This window comes from Dasypus novemcinctus, chromosome 18 (genome assembly GCF_030445035.2).
Source record: "Dasypus novemcinctus isolate mDasNov1 chromosome 18, mDasNov1.1.hap2, whole genome shotgun sequence".
Lineage (NCBI taxonomy): Eukaryota > Metazoa > Chordata > Mammalia > Cingulata > Dasypodidae > Dasypus > Dasypus novemcinctus.
In genome coordinates this window covers 81,382,038-81,398,884 of record NC_080690.1, presented here as the reverse complement: position 1 = coordinate 81,398,884, position 16,847 = coordinate 81,382,038, and the positions used below count along the sequence as shown (strand labels likewise).

Sequence of the window (16,847 nt, the reverse complement as noted above, 5' to 3'; positions counted from 1 at the left end):
AAACATGTCTTATATCCACCCTTGCATAATCTTGTGGAACACTTCTATTGCCCTCACAGTTACATTGATTCCATCTTTTCAATACTTCTTCCCCCCGCCCACCCTCAGGGCTGACAGTGACAGTCAATCTTCATTGCTTGAAGGGCCATGTTCAGAGATACTTGTAACAATGTTGAGGGCTTGACATGCTCAACTGTCCTAATGCATTGGGAGCCACCATTTCTCTTGAGAGATACAGTTCCCTCTATTTGAGAACATCAGTCCTCCCCAGGATGTGAGTATACCTTCACTTTCATTATATGGGTCTCTATCCAATGATATAACCCACCCTGACAAAATGAGCACTCACACACTCCCTAGAAGCCTGTCCTGCATCAGATTATCCCTTTAAAGCATCATAAACAGGTCACCTTCCTTATTATATTTTTGAAAAAGTTTTCTCAGCATTATACTCTCAACCAAATATCTGACAATCTTCTATGTTCATATGTTCCCCCACCCTCCCCTCAATTTCTTGGGCAATATTACCCATCCTCCCATCCCTATCCCCCCTCAAGCCTGCAAAGCCCCACCCAAAGGTACCCCTATGCCCCCATTTTATCCCATCCCTGTACAAATACTTACCTCCAGCTTATCATAAATCTCACCCATGTAGGTGTCAGCTTACATCCTTCCTCTACTCCCCAATTTCCTTTAAGCCTATCATCCAGTCCCTAGCTCTCTGAGGCAGCTTGGTTTACTCATTTAATAACATAGAGGTCATGTTGTATTTGTTCTTCAATGCCTGGGTTGCTTCCCTCAACATGAAGTTCTCAAGATTCATCCATGTTATCATATATGTTTGTAGTGTATTCGTTCTTAAAGCTGAGTAGTATTCCATTGTATGTACATATCACGTTTTATTTATCCATTCATCTATTGATGGGCATTTGGGTTGATTCCAACTTTTGGCAGTAGTGAACAATGCTGCTATGATCATTGGTGTTCATATATCGGTTTGTGTCCTTGTTTTCAGTTTTACTGTGTATATACCCAGCAGTGGAATGCTGGATCATATGGAAAATCTATAGCTAGATTTTTTTTTAAGATTTATTTATTTATTTATTTAATCCCCCCCACCCCCACCCCCACCCCGGTTGTCCGTTCTCTGTGTCTCTTTGCTGAGTCTTGTTTCTTTGTCTGCTTCTGTTGTCGTCAGCAGCACGGGAAGTGTGGGCAGTGCCATTCCTGGGCAGGCTGCACTTTCTTTCGCGCTGGGCGGCTTTCCTTATGGGGCGCACTCCTTGCGCGTGGGGCTCCCCTATGCGGGGAACACCCCTGCGTGGCAGGGCACTCCTTGCACGCATCAGCAGTGCGCATGGGCCAGCTCCACAGGGGTCAAGGAGGCCGGGGGTTTGAACCGTGGCCCTCCCATGTGGTAGACAGATGCCCTAACCACTGGGCCAAATCCGTTTCCCTAGATTTTTGAGAAACTACCAAACTCTCCTCCAGAATGGCTGGATCCTCCAGCAGTCCCACCAGCTGTGGATGAATGTTCCCATTCCTCCACATCCTCTCCAGCATTTGTAGTCTTTTTTTTTCACAGCTGCCAATCTTACAGGAGTAAGATGGTATCTCGTTGTTTTGATTAGCATTTCCCTAATAGCTAGAGATTTGGAACATTTTTTCATGTGCTTTTTAGCCATTTGTATTTCTTCTTTGGAGAAGTGTCTGTTTAAATCTTTTTCCCATTTTTAAATGGGTTGTTTGTCTTTTTATTTTCAAGATAGAGGAGTTCTTTATATATGCAGGTTGTAAGTCTCCTTCTCAGGTACATGGTTACCAAATATTTTCTCCCATTGTGTAGGCTCTCTTTTCACTTCCTTGACAAACACCTTAGAGGTGCAGAAGGCTTTAATTTTTAGGAAATTCCATTATATCTGTTTGTTCTTTTGCTGCTCGTGCTTTTGGTGTGAAATTCATGAAGCCATTTCCTAGTACAAGGTCCAGTAGATGCTTCCCTACACTGCTTTCCAAAGTCTTTATGGTCTTGGCTCTTATATTTAGGTCTATGATCCATCTTGAGTTTATTTTTGTATAAGGTGTGAATTGGTAATCCTCTTTCATTCTTTTACATATGGATATCCAGTTCTCCAGGCACCATTTGTTGAAGAGACCATTCTGTCCCAGTTGAGAGGATTTGGTGGTCAAATACCATATGACTGTATATATGAGGATCTATATCAGAACTCTCAATTTGGTTCCATTGGTCAGTGTGTCTATCCTTGTGCCAATATCATGCTTTTTTCACTACTGTAGCTTTGTAGTATGTTTTGAAGTCAGGTAGTATGATTCCTCTAATTTCATTTTTCTTTTACAATATGTCTTTGGCTATTTCCTTTCCAAATAAATTTCATAGCTAGTTTCTCTAGTTCATTACAGAATGATTTGTTGATTTTTATTGGGATTGCATTGAATCTGTAGATCAGTTTTGTTAGGATAGACATTTTAATATTATTTAGTCTTCTTATCCATGAACAGGGAATATTCTTCCATTTATTTAGATCTTTTTGATTTCCTTGAAGAGTGTTGTGTAGATTTCTGTGTATAAGTTTTTTACATCTTTAGTTAAATTTATTCCTAGATGTTTGATTTTTTTATTTACTATCATGAATGGTATTTGGTTCCTGATTTCCTCCTCAGAATGCTTATTATTGATGTACAGAAGTGCTACTGATTTTTGTGCATTTATCTTGTAACCTGTAACTTTACTAAACTCATTTATAAGTTCTAGAAGCTTTGTTGTAGGCTTCTCAGAGTTTTCTATGAATAGGATCATATCATCTGCAAATAGTGAAATTTTTACTTCTTTCTGTCCAGTTTGGATGCCTTTTATGTCTGGTTCTTGCCTCAGTGCTCGAGCAAGTACTTCTAAGTCTATGTTAAATAGAAGGGGTGATAGTGGGCATCCTCATCTTATTCCTGATCTTAGAGGGAAAGATTTTAGGATTTCACCATTGTAAATGATGCTAACTGTGGGTTTTGCATATATACTTTTTATCATGTTCAGAAAGTTTCCTTCAATTCCGATCTTTTGCAGTGTTTTTATCAAGAAAGGGTGCTGTATTCTGTCAAATGCTTTTTCTGCATCTATAGGTATGATCATGTGATTTTTTTCTTTCCATCTGTTTATGTGGTGTATTATATTAATTGATTTTCTTATGTTGAACCATCCTTGCATACCAGGAATGAACCCCACTTGGTCATGGTGAATAATTTGTTTAATGTGTTGTTGAATAGGATTAGCAAGTATTTTGTTAAGGATTTTCATGTCAAGGTTCATTAGAGAGATTGGTCTGTAATTTTCCTTTCTTGTGGTGTCTTTGTTTGGCTTTGGTACTAGAGTAATGTTGGCATCATAGAATTAGGCAATGTTCCATTTCTATTTTTTGGAAGAGTTTAAGCAAGACTGGTGTTACTTATTTCTGGAATGTTTTGTAGAATTCACCTGTGAAGCCATCTGGTCCAGGGCTCTTTTTATTTGGGAGATTTTTAATGACTAATTCTATGTCTTTACTTGTGATTGGTTTGTCAAGATCATTAACTTCTTCTTTTGTCAATGTAGGCTGCTTATGTGTTTCTAGGAATTTGTCCATTTCCTCTACATTGTTGTTTTTGTTGGAATATAGTTTTTCAAAGTATCCTCTTATGATAGTCTTTATATCTGTGGGGTCAGTGGTGATATCTCCTTTCTCATTTCTTATTTTGTTTTTTTGTTTGTTTGTTTGTTTTTCTCATTAAACTTTGTTCTAATGGGTCTCAAAATTCTGTGACAGATTTTTGGTCAAGTTGTTTCCATTTAAAAAGTACTGATTTTAAAAACTAATAACTTAAAACTGCCACACAAAAACAAATGGTCCACAAAACATTCCTTTCCTTCTGAAGGTTTTATGGTGCATTGTTATCATTAACCAGTCTTTTACTATTAAACTTAAATGGCCAATTAAAACAAACAGTTCTGAGACCGTTCTTCCACCACTGATTAAGACTGGGGTGGCAGGTGTTGGGGATAACATTCATTTAGCCTTCTGAGCTTTCTGGGCAGACTTGGTGACCTTGCCAGCTCCAGCAGCCTTCTTGTCTACTGCCTTGATGACACCCACGGCAACCGTCTGGCTCATATCACGAACAGCAAAACAACCCAGAGGAGGATAGTCGGAGAAGCTCTCAACACACATGGGTTTTCCAGGAACCATGTCAACGATGGCAGCATCACCAGACTTCAGGAATTTGGGGCCATCTTCCAGCTTCTTACCAGAACGGCGATCAATCTTCTCCTTCAGCTCAGCAAACTTGCAAGCAATGTGCGCTGTGTGACAATCCAGCACAGGTGCATAGCCAGCACTGATTTGGCCTGGATGATTCAGGATAATAACCTGAGCAGTGAAGCCAGCTGCTTCCATTGGTGGGTCATTTTTGCTGTCACCAGCCACGTTGCCACAACGAACATCTTTTACAGAAACGTTCTTGACATTGAAGCCCAAGTTGTCCCCAGGAAGAGCTTCACTCAAAGCTTCATGATGCATTTCAACAGACTTTACTTCAGTTGTAACATTAACTGGAGCGAAGGTGACCACCATGCCCGGTTTGAGAACACCAGTCTCCACTCGGCCCACAGGTACAGTACCAATACCACCAATTTTGTAGACATCCTGAAGAGGCAGACGCAAGGGTTTGTCAGTTGGACGAGTAGGTGGCAGGATGCAATCCAGAGCTTCAAGCAGCGCAGTTCCACTGGCATTGCCATCCTTACGGGTGACTTTCCATCCCTTGAACCAAGGCATATTAGCACTTGGCTCCAGCATGTTGTCACCATTCCAAACAGAAATTGGCATAAATGCTACTGTGTCAGGGTTGTAGCCAATTTTCATAATGTATGTGCTGACTTCCTTAACGATTTCCTCATATCTCTTCTGGCTGTAGGGTGGCTCAGTAGAATCCATTTTGTTAACGCCAACAATTAGTTGTTTCACACCCAGTGTGTAGGCCAGAAGGGCATGCTCACGGGTCTGCCCATTCTTGGAGAGGCCAGCCTCAAACTCACCAACACCAGCAGCAACAATCAAGACAGCACAGTCAGCCTGAGATGTGCCTGTAATCATGTTTTTAATGAAGTCTCTGTGTCCTGGGGCATCAGTGATGGTCACATAGTATTTGCTGGTCTCAGATTTCCACAGGGAAATATCAATGGTGATACCACGCTCACGTTCAGCTTTTAGTTTATCCAAAACCCAAGCATACTTAAAGGATCCCTTTCCCATCTCAGCAGCCTCCTTCTCAAATTTTTCGATCGTTCTTTTGTCGATTCCTCCACATTTGTAGATCAGGTGGCCAGTAGTAGTGGACTTGCCCGAATCTACGTGCCCAATGACGACAATGTTGATGTGAGTCTTTTCCTTTCCCATTTTAGCCTTAAGATATAGCGTTGGTTTTCACGATACCTGTGTTCTAGCGGCAAACCCGTTGCGAAAAGCTCATTTCTTATTTTGTGTTTTCGCATCTTCTCTCTTTTTTTTCTTTGTTAATCTAGCTAAGGGTTTGTCAATTTTATTGATTTTCTCAAAGAACCAGCTCTTGGTTTTGTTTATTTTTTCAGTGTTTCTTATTTTCTATTTCATTTAGTTCTACTCTGACCTTTGTCATTTCTTTCTTTCTTCTTCCTTTGGGGTTAGTTTGCTGTTTTTTAACTAATTCCTCCAAGTGTGCATTTAATTCTTCAACTTTAACTCTTTCTTCTTTTTTGGTGTATGAATTTATGGCTGTAAATTTCCCTCTCAGTTCTGCTTTTACTGTACCCCATAAGTTTGGATATGTTGTGTTATCATTTTCATTAGTTTCAAGGTAGTTATTAATTTCTTTTGAGATTTCCTCCTTGACCCACTGTTTTTCTAAGAGTGTGTTGCTTAACTTCCAAATCTTGGTGTCAAATCTCAGTCTCTGGCTCTTGCATATTTCCAGCTTCATTCCACTGTGGTCAGAGAAATTATTTTGTAAGATTTCTATCTTTCTGAATTCATTGAGACTCTCTGTGGCCTAGCATGTGGTCTCTTTGAGAATGATCCATGTGCAATTGAGAAGAATGTATACCCTGCTGTATTTGGGTGTAATGTTCTGTATATGTCTATTAGATCCAGCTCCTCTAATATATTGTTCAAAGTCTTTGTTTCTTTATTGATTCTCTTTTGAGATGTTCTGTTTAAAGTTGATAGTGGTGTATTAAAGTCCCCCACTGTAATTGTAGAGGCATCTATTCTTTCACTTAGTTTTTCCAGTGTTTGCCTCATGTATTTGGAGCACCCTTGTTAGGAGCCTAAATATTTATGATTGTTCATTCTTCTTGAAAGATTATCACTTTCATTAGTATCCATATTTGTCTCTCACAGTTGTTTCGCATTTAAAGTCTACTTTGTCTGATATTAATATAGCTACTCCTGCCCTTTTTTGGTTATTGTTTGCATGTAAGATTGTTTTCCAACCATTCCCTTTCAACCTCCTTGAATCCCTGGGTCTAAGATGTGTTTCTTGCAGACAGCTTATAGATGGGTCATATTTCCTTATCCAGTCTTCCAGTCTGAATCTCTTGACAGGTGAGTTTAATCCATTGACATTCACTGTTTTTACTTTCAAGGAATTACTTATATTAGCCATATTTTCTTTGGATTTGGATTTGTCATATTCTGTTTGATTTTCTTTTTGGTTTTTGTCTTTTTAATTACTCTTACACTCTCCTCCAACTCTGCCTCTCATGGTTTTTTTTTCTTCCTGCAGAACTCTCTTTAGTATTTTTTGAAGGGCAAGATTCTTGTTGGCATACTCTCTTAGTTTCTGCTTATCTGTGAATATTTTTAACTCTCCATCATTTTTGAATGCTAACTTTGCTGAATATAGTATTCTCAGTTAATACCTTGACTATGTCATACCACTGTCTTCTTGCCTCCATGGTTTCAGATGAGAAATCAACACTTCACAGGAGAGGGTCAGGTGTTGGTGGAGAGTAAAATGCCGAGAAAATCATATCAAAATATAATAAAGAGGGTTACCTGTTTAGAATGCTCGGAGGGGAGGGTCTGATGCAGGACGGGCTCCTGGGGAATTTCTAAATGCTCATTCTGCCAGAGTGGGTGACACCATGGGGTAGAAACCCAAGTAGTGAGAGTGGGGGTGGACCCACATCCTGGGGAGGACTAATGCCATCAAATAGAGGGAACTGTATCCCTCGAAAGAAAGGGTGGCTCCCAGGGCATTGGGGCAGTTGAGCAAGTTAGACCCTGAACACTATTCCATCTATAACTGGAAGTGGCTCCTCGGGAAACGGAGGCTGGCTGTCACTGTGGGCACCAAGGTGGAAGGGAAAATGAACGTTAAATGTGTGTAACCAAGGTAAATGGGGGGTAAGAGAGGAGTTTCATGAGAGTACACAAGGATGGATATAAAACATGTAATATTACACCATAACATATAGGAGATGACAGACTGATAATGTAAACCATAATGTAAAACATAGGATAACTAAGAATGTAAAAAACTGTGTATCCTAAAGTATGCACCACAATGTAAGCACAAATGTCACCTTGTTTGAAAGCTATTGTCTCAGACTCTGTACATTACGTTAAGTAAATATGATGTGAATAGGGTGTAAGAGTATCGCTGTGGAAGGGAAAGGTTTTGTGGTGGATGTATGGGAGTGCTGTGTACTATATATATGCATTGCTGTGGTCTAGGGCTCCTGTGAAGAGAAGCTCAATAATTGGGGGGGGGGGGGGAAGATAGGATGTAGAATTTTTTCCAAGTCAACACGTATTCTTTATATAACCTTTAAACCCATCGCTATATGCCATTTCCTAGTAAGGGACCCTGACATTATATTGGGCTTCAAATTTCAGGGAGTTCTGGATCACAGAGTGGTTCAACAAAGGCAATGGAGGAATACTGGTATGGGATACCATTGACAGGGGATATATGGCTGACAGGGAGCTGCACAGAACATATGTCCAGGGTGCATGGCAATGTTTGGATATACTCATAGTGGCAACAATTAAAAACCACAGCAGGGGGGGTACTGGGTTCCTGGCCAGTGGTGCTCTGTCGTGGTCCCTAGGGAAGCAGCGACAGTCTCCCAGGTGCAGCGGTGGGGACCGGGAGGGAGTGAGGGTTCAACAGTGAGCCCATGACGCTAATGACCATGCTTGTGAGCTGATAAGCCTAAAATAAGAACAAGGCCTAGAGCAGCATTGTGCCTGGGAATTTCCTCCTGTCAGCCTTCATGTTACTCAAATGTGGCCAGTCTCGAAGCCAAACTCAGCATGTAAATGCAATGCCTTCCCCCCAGCGTGAGACATGACACCCGGGGATGAGCCTCCCTGGCACCGAGGGACCACTATCAACTACCAACTGATAATGCAACTGGAAAATGACCTCATACGGAAGGTTCAACGCGGATCAGCGGAATATCCCTGTCTACATAAAATAACATGACTTTAAAATGCTGTTTGACCTAATGTAAGGGGGAAATGGAAAGGAGAAATGAGTTTATATGGCTACGAGTCTCTAAAAAAGAGTCTGGAGGCTGTCAGAAGGATTGCCCTTATGCACAACTGAGCAGAGTCTGAGAGACAGATAAAGCAGATACAACCCCCAGATATCGGTTCCTTCGAGGGCTAAAGAGACCCATGGGAGTTATGGTCATGGCCGATGGGGTTAACTACCAGGTCAGATGGCCCCTCTTTGGAACTGGTGTTTATGTGTGACGAATCTGGACTCAGATGGGATCTCTCTTCATAAGACTTTCATGCTAATGTGCTGGAGGTGCAGTTAGTGTCGGGGTTTAAGATATATTTAGGGGATTTGAATCTCTGGACTGACAATGTGATAGCCAGGTCCTGAGCCTCAACAGACTCCAGCACCTACAATCTGACTTATTGGGCTCACCACACTCAGCTAAGATGGAGTTGAAGAAGGACAACCACCACACCATGGAGCCTAGAGTGATTACAACTGAAAGTGGGAGGATTGCATCCAGCATCCATGTGGAATCTGAGCCTCCTCTTGACATAGAGGTGCAATGGACACAACCAATCCAAAGTCCACATAGAAAAGGTGGCATTGGATTGAGAAAAGTGGACATGATGGCTGATGGGTATGGGGAAAGGCAGGAAGAGATGAGAGGTGGAGGCGTCTTTGGGACATGGAGCTGCCCTGGATGGTGCTTCAGGGGCAATCACCGGACATTGTAAATCCTCACAGGGCCCACTGGATGGAATGGGGGAGAGTGTGGGCCATGGTGTGGACCGTTGACCATGGGGTGCGGGGGTGCCCAGAGATGTACTTGCCAAATGCAATGGATGTGTCATGATGATGGGAGGGAGTGTTGCTGGGGGGGGGGGGGGGGGGAGAGATGGGGTGGGGGTGGTAGGGTTCAATGGGAATTCATATATATATATTTTTAATGTAATATTATTACAAAGTCAATTAAAAAAAAAGAAATCAACACTTAATCTTATGGAGCCTCCTTTGTATGTGATGGTTCTCTTTTCTCTTGCTGCTTTAGTATTTTCTTTTTGTCTTGAGTATTGGATAACCTGACAAGTATATGCCTGGGGGTAGGCCTGTTGGAATTTATGCTATTTGGGAAGTGTTGTGCTTCCTGGACATGTACATCCATCTCCTTCAATAGATTTGGGAAGTTTTCAGTCATTATTTCCTCCAACACCCCTTCTGTCCCTTTCCCTTCTCTTCTCCTTCTGGGATGCCTATAATACATATGTTTGTGTGTTTTGCATTGTCATTCCTTCCCTAAGCCCCTGCTGGATTTTTTCTATCTTTTTATCGACCAGTTCTACTATCTGTTTGATTTCAGATATAGTCTTCCACATCACTTAATCTCTCCTCTGCCTCTTCGAGTCTACTGTTATTTGCTGAGAGTGTATTTTTGATTTCTTGAATTGTGCTGTTCATCACCATCATATCCCTTATATTTTTGTGTATGATTGCAATTTCTTCTGTATTCTCTCCAATTGTTTTCTTCATATTCTTAACCTCTTCCTTCACCTCATCAAATTATTCCCTACTATATGTTTTGACATCTTTAATTACTTGTTTGATGTTCTGCTCCTCTTTCTGGTTTTTAGTTTGTTCATTGGATTGGGCATGTTTTCCTGATTATTGGTTTGGTTGGTAGTTTTTTGTTACTGTCTGGTCATCATTTTATCTTGTGAAGGGTTTAGCCAGTTGCTTAGTTTCTTTTCTAGTTTGGAGTTTAATTAGTTGTTGTTTTTGTGTGCATGTTAAGTCTTTTCTTTGTCACTTTGTTCTTATTCTATTTCCTTGTTGTTGGCTAAGTTCACTTGAAGGAAAATATTAGCTCCAGAGAAAGCAAAAGGAATAAGAAAAGAAAATGAATAATAATAGTATTGATAGTAAATATTAACAGAGGAACCATGTGAGATATAGGAGAATAGATATCAGGCTCATGTAAGGAATGTAGAGTTATAACAGTAAGAAAAGTAGAGTATGTAAAAATCTGAATATGGGAAGGAATACAGTGTGAATTAAAAGGCCTGTGTGTTCAGGAGAGAGGGAAAGAGAATAGAGAGGACAATAATATAAAAAGTGAATATAAGTTGCAGAAAACAGAACAAAGGTATTAATTAAAAGTCTAAAAAAATAGGGGGGCAAACAAAGACAGGTGTAATGTAAGAGAAACAATCAGTGATGGAAGATAGAAAGATGTAGAGAGAAGGGAATAGTGTTGGTGGCCAAAATCAATACACACAGAAAAGAGTAAGTGGAGGATGAGGAAATACAGCAAATGTGAAGCTCTCCCTGCAGCAACTAATGTAACAAAAATAAGAAAGAAAGAAAGAAAGAAAGAAAGAAAGAAAGAAAGAAAGAAAGAAAGAAAGAAAGAAAGAAAGAAAGAAAGAAAGAAAGAAAGAAAGAAAGAAAGAAAGAAAGAAAGAAAGAAAGAAAGAAAGAAAGAAAGAAAGAGAAAGAGAAAGGAGGGACAAAAGGGAGTGGGGAAGTAAGCAGGAAAAAGAGAAAGAGAAAGAAAGATAAAAGAAAGGAAATAGGGCCTTGGGGGGATAACGAGGAAGGAAAAACCAACCCAATACTAGGGAAAGTTTCAAGCAAGGAATCCTGTTTGTAGTTAAATAAAACTCTTAGGGATTTGACATCTCCCCTTTGCTCCCTTCCTCACGTCCCTCTCTCCCAGGCAGCAGAAAAACTGCCTGAGAAGTCCTGTAGGAGATTCAAGTGGGTCCTTGTTGAATCAGCTCCACACAGAAAACAGTGACTTAATTTCCAGAGAGAGAGCACCCACACCTCACCAGGAACCTCAAGTATGCTATTGGAGGCTTGGAAAGCACTTCCACAGTCCCTCTCCTTTAGGTGTGCTATGAGAGGTCTAGCTGATTTTCTGACTCCACCTTCTCCCAGGCCAACTTTCCTATCCCAGGGTATTTAGGTGAATCAGGCTTTTTCAGCAGATTCACCACTTCTCTCATCCCTGACTCTCCCCAAGCCAGACAATATGCTCCTCCAAGCACAAAAAAGAAAAAATGAAAAGAAAAAAGGGTGGAGAACACCAGAAAAATCAAACCCACACTAGCCAGGCCCCCCTACTGCACCCCCAACTGAATCCCTCCCACCCATGGAGTCATTCTAAAACCAGAGGGCTAGGGCAATCCTGGACCTCCGGGAGCACTGGACTTGGGAAAGGGAAATCCGGGACTCTGCAGACCCAGGGCATGTACGTCCATGGAACACAGGCTATGGGGACTCAGGGGACACGGACCTGGGGACCACACATCCGGGGACCACAGAACCCAGGAATGCCACTGCACAAATGACAGATCTCAGGAAATACCGCCCTGCTAGCCCCAGGGGGAAGGGTCCCACCAGTCCACAGCTTCTGACCTCTGTGCTTGAAAGCCGCAATTCTACCTTTAGCAAGCACCACCTCCGTCACTGTCTCTCCAAAGCGATGTCCACACACCCTCCGCCCTGCAAGTTCCCAAGACAGCCGGCTCCACCAAGACTCCAAACCCACTCGGCTGCCTCTTCGCAGAAGAGACCATGAGGTGCACTCACTCAGATGCCATCTTGCCCCACTTCTCATTACTTAATCTTGAAAGTGAAATACCTTCACTTCTGCCTTGTTCTGTTGGTCACACATATGAAGCCTTCCTGATGAGAGAAGGGACTCCACGAGGACATGAACAGCAGGTGGCTAGGAGCACGGGTGCCGTCCTGGAGGCATCCTACACCTGTATGTGGCTGAACCCAGATATTTTTACTCCATACTTGAGCTCTTGAAAATTGAATCATTGGTTTCAATCTTCTCCATGGGCCAAGGTGGTCTCCTGGGTGGGGAATTTCTGACCATGGGTTTCATATACTTTTCTAAGGCTACAAAAATTAATAAACATAAGAGAAGAAAAACTGATTTTATCCTTTCCAGGGTAAAAAGAGTAATGAAGAAGTTATGCTGGCAAGATTGGTGGGCCCAAAAGTGAGAAAATACTCCCTGAAGATAATATAGGGATGGGATTATGAGATGCTATAGATGGATTGATCTGCTGACCCCTGGATGTCCTTTTCCTAATGAAAAATTGGGAAACAGTTTTCTGAGACTTGCTAGTTAGTTCCAGAAGATGGTGTCAGACATGTGCTCCAAATAGTCCCCTTGGATATTGGGGATCATGTGCTAGCTGATGGTCCCCAGATTCAGAACACCCACATAAGGAGAGTTCCAACTACCAGCCTACCCAAGCCCTGGCTATTAGATGTCTTTGGATATGTGACCTACGCGTCTTCTCTAGGAGCTAGTTGTCTCCCCTCCAGGGGTGTTGGGAGAATTCAATTTAAAATGTGTGTAATGCAATTTGAAAACATTTGAAGTGTTATTCATTTACCAGTAGCCTGGGGCAGCCAGTACGAAGAAGGATTCTTCTTTCTTGTACTTGTCCAGCCAGCATGTCCAGAGGAAATTACTAACTAGTACATTCTTAAAGTAGCTTCGACAACCTTTAGAACTCAAAGAACTAGAAAGCAATCATTTTTTTCTTTTTAAATAGCCATCTTTTTGTTGTTGTTGTTGTTGTTGTTAAATGTCCCTCTTTATTCTCTCCCCACTGGCGTGCAAACAGAACCAGAGGCTTATACTTTCGGGACTTGGAGTTGTCCTGAATGATACTGCTGGGAAGATGCAGGACATTATATATGTCCTGCCATAACCCACTGAATGGACTGGGCGGAGTGTAAACTACAATGTAAACTATAATCCATGTTGTGCAGCCATTCTCCAAAATGTATTCACCAAATGCAATGAATGGGCCAAAATGAAAGAGGTTTTTGATGTGGGAGGACCCAGGGGGGGCGCTTATATGGGAACCTCTTATATTTTTTAATGTAATAATTTGTGTGATCTATTATCTTTTAAAAATGAGATAACAGAAAAATAACAGAATATTTTCTATACATTTCTCTCAAATTAGCTGAGCATTTTACTTGTCCCTTTTGCACAGCAAAAGATAGAAACATTTAGCTCTAAGGACACAGATACCCAAAAAAAGATGTCAAAAACACTTCACAAAAGTGCAAAGATGTTTAAAACAGTATCACCTTTTGAGCAGGGGGAAGGTGTGTGTTTCTGAAGGAAAACGTCTCTTTTAGGGGCACATCAACCGCAAGGCCAGACCGCTAGTGGGGAAGGGGATGACGGGGTGGGTCCCAGTTGCCCCCCAAACAGGAGCCGCTGGGCCGGTACCTCCCCTTCCCCCAGAGCTGTCTGTCCCTCAGGTAAGCGTCTCCCTCTCCCGCATCTCCCCACCTCCTCCCTCGCAGCCTGAGCCCTGCCTCAAGGAGAGCCAAAGCGAGGTGGGATCAGGGGCTCTGGGCCACAGCCCCAGGGTGGGTCACAGCCATCTTTATCCATGCCTGTTCCTCAATTCTGAAGGGTTTTGTCTCAGATGCAGAGCAGCTGAGGACCTCACCACCCCACCCCCTATCCCAGTCTTGAGTGGTGGGCAAAACTCACGGTTCCCACACGGTGCGTGGGTGGGAAGTCAACCTCTGGGCCAGGTCCCTAGAGCTGACTCAGATGGTCCACAGTGCAGGAGGTCGAGGGGTCAGAACTGTCTTGCCTGAAGTCACAGGCTCAGGTGGGCTGCTGGGATGGACGGCCACAGGACCCAGCCCCGGCTTCCCCAAAGCGCCTGGAAGTCACTCGTGTTGCTAAGGCAAACGGAGTCACTGGCATCGTTGTGAAGAAAGGAGCTGGATGTAGGACAGCCGTCGTGTATGCTGTAGCACGCAGAACTCTTCTGGCTCCCAGGCCCAGGCATGTCCGCTTAACTGGAACCAGGTGGGGCTTGGACAGCAGGGATTATATGAGCTGCCCAGCTGACCCTAACCTGCAGTGAAGCTTGGGAGCCATCCAAGCAGGAGGTAGTGCAGAAGTGGGTTCCCTAGCAGCAAGGGGATTCTGGGAGCATGAATTAGTTCCTAGCGGCAAGGTGACTGTAATCTGGGACACATACAGGGGTCTGTGATGGTGGAGAAGATGACCAGCTACCAGAAGAAGAAGAAAGAGGAGTGGGTGGAGAGAAGCCTTGGGCCAGAGCAGCAGCACTGCAGAAACCATGGTCTCTCAACCTGTTTCCAAACCGTTCTCAGACTCAGAGCCATTGATGGAAGGGGAGGCGAGACCCCTGCAGGCCCTGATGAGGGTACGCAGTGCCCATTCCACGTGGCCCTCTCCTGGACTATGGAGAGAAAGGAGAACACTCGGTGGCGCAGGACTGCTGGATGCAATGGCTGTTACCGTAGGACAGAAAGTGCCCTCGAAGCCCCCATCAGAGTGGAGGCCTGAGGAGGCCTCTGGAGAACAGGCAGTACACCAAGCCTCAGCCCAAGCCCACCTCTCAGTGGTCCAGTGGCTCTGAATGTGGTCGCCCCCATGGCCCCTGAGAGTGTAACCGAGATGGACCTTCTCGTGGACTCCCTGGCCAGTGAAGTAAAGGCCAGCATGGAAGCCCCTGAAGCCACCTGCCAAAGATGGTAACCCAGATCCCCACCTCTCAGGTGCGCCGCCAGAACTCAGTGCAGCCCCCGACTTAACAGTTGCAGGGGTGGTCTCCGTTACACCCCTGCGTAAGTCACCAGCTGGGTCCTGATGGCGCTCCGTGGGCTTAACCCCATGGTAGCCGTGATGGTGGATGCTGCGCCTGCTGGGCCATCTTGAATAGGTCAAACAGCCATGGGATCTGAGCTGTGGCAAGCTTGCTCTCCAGGCCTGGGGGGAGGATCTGAAGTCGTGCGCATGTACTTGGAATGGACAGAGATGCATGTACACGGTCTTGCTGGAAAGGCTGCATTAGCTCCTTTGCTCACTTTTGCCACCAAAGGAATCTTGAGGCCTCAGGAAGTGCTGCAGAATGACATGGGTGATGCCACGTTCATAAGCAGGTTATTGACAGGATCGCTTGGTTTATGACAAGCTGACATTGCAGGGGATTGGGAAAAGGATGATATTTTCAACAAACAATGCTAAGTCAACTGGGCATACATATAAAAGAAAACGGATCTTAATCTCTACCTCATGCCACATTCAAAATTAATTCCAAGAATATCATAAATCTAAGCATGAAAGGAAAGGCATTATGTCTTCTCAAAATTAACATAGCAGATGTTCAGGACCCAAGGAAAGGAAATAGTTCTTAAACAGAATGAAAAATAATCCATTCACCAGAGAAAGTAAGCCACAGATTCAGAGAAAATATTTTCAATACATATACCTGAATTATATCCAAAATTAATGTGTAAAACTCCTACAAATCAATAATGAAAAGTATGCAAAAGACTTGAACAAATACTTCACATAAGAGACTATCCACATGTCCAATAAACACACAAAAAATATTCAACTGCACCAACCATCAGGAAAAGCAAATCAAAACCACTGCACAACTGCCACTGATCGTACCAAATGTAGGCAAGGATGTGGAGCACCTGGAACGCCCATACGCAGCCATTGGGAGTGTAAACTAGAAGAGGCATTTTGAAAACCTGTGAGGATGTAACAGATGGAAGACATCCATGCCCTCTGACCTAGAATTCAACTCCTAGGTATACATTCAGCAGGTGCGTGTAAATGCACATGCAAGAGTGTTTATGGGGGCATTGCCCATGTAATACAAAAAGTGGAAACAGTCCAAATGTCCATCAGCCATTTGATGTATGAACCAACTCAGTACTCTTCAGCAATGGAAATGAATGAAGTGCAGCTCGGTCACAGACACAATATGCAGTAAAAGAAGGAGGCACATGTGAATGCACACTGAATAGTTTTCTCTATCTGAATTTGAAAGCAGGTGAAAGTATTCAGTGTGACCAACTGGGTGTGGCTGTGGCATCCTCCAGGCTGTTCCTTGTGTGACTAGGTGTGGCTGTGGCATCCTCCAGGCTGCTCCTCGTGTGACTGGGTGTGCCTGTGGTGTTCTCCAGGCTGCTCCTTGTGTGACCAACTGGGTGTATGGCTGTGGCATCTTCCAGGCTGCTCCTCATCTGGCTGGGTGTGGCTGTGGCATCATCGTTCTGCTTTATTGATGGTCTTTCTTCCTGTGGTGGGTTAGTTTTTTTTTTCTTCTGTCACTCCTCTTCTGAGTCCTAGTTCTCACAACTTAGTTCTCTTACAAGTGCCTTTAAGATTCTGTATCTGTGGGTAAGGCTAAAATATACTTGAAATCCGGTAACATCTGAAGATCAGGACATAGATTTGAGGTTAAACTAGTTCAGTCTCTGAAATT

At 43.2% G+C, this 16,847-nt stretch overlaps 1 pseudogene; it reads right to left on the bottom strand.

The window, feature by feature from the left end:
• Window positions 1-3,925: 3,925 nt before the first annotated feature.
• On the bottom strand, window positions 3,926-5,506 carry LOC101425615 (elongation factor 1-alpha 1 pseudogene; annotated as a pseudogene).
• Between the last annotated feature and the right edge of the window lie 11,341 nt (window positions 5,507-16,847).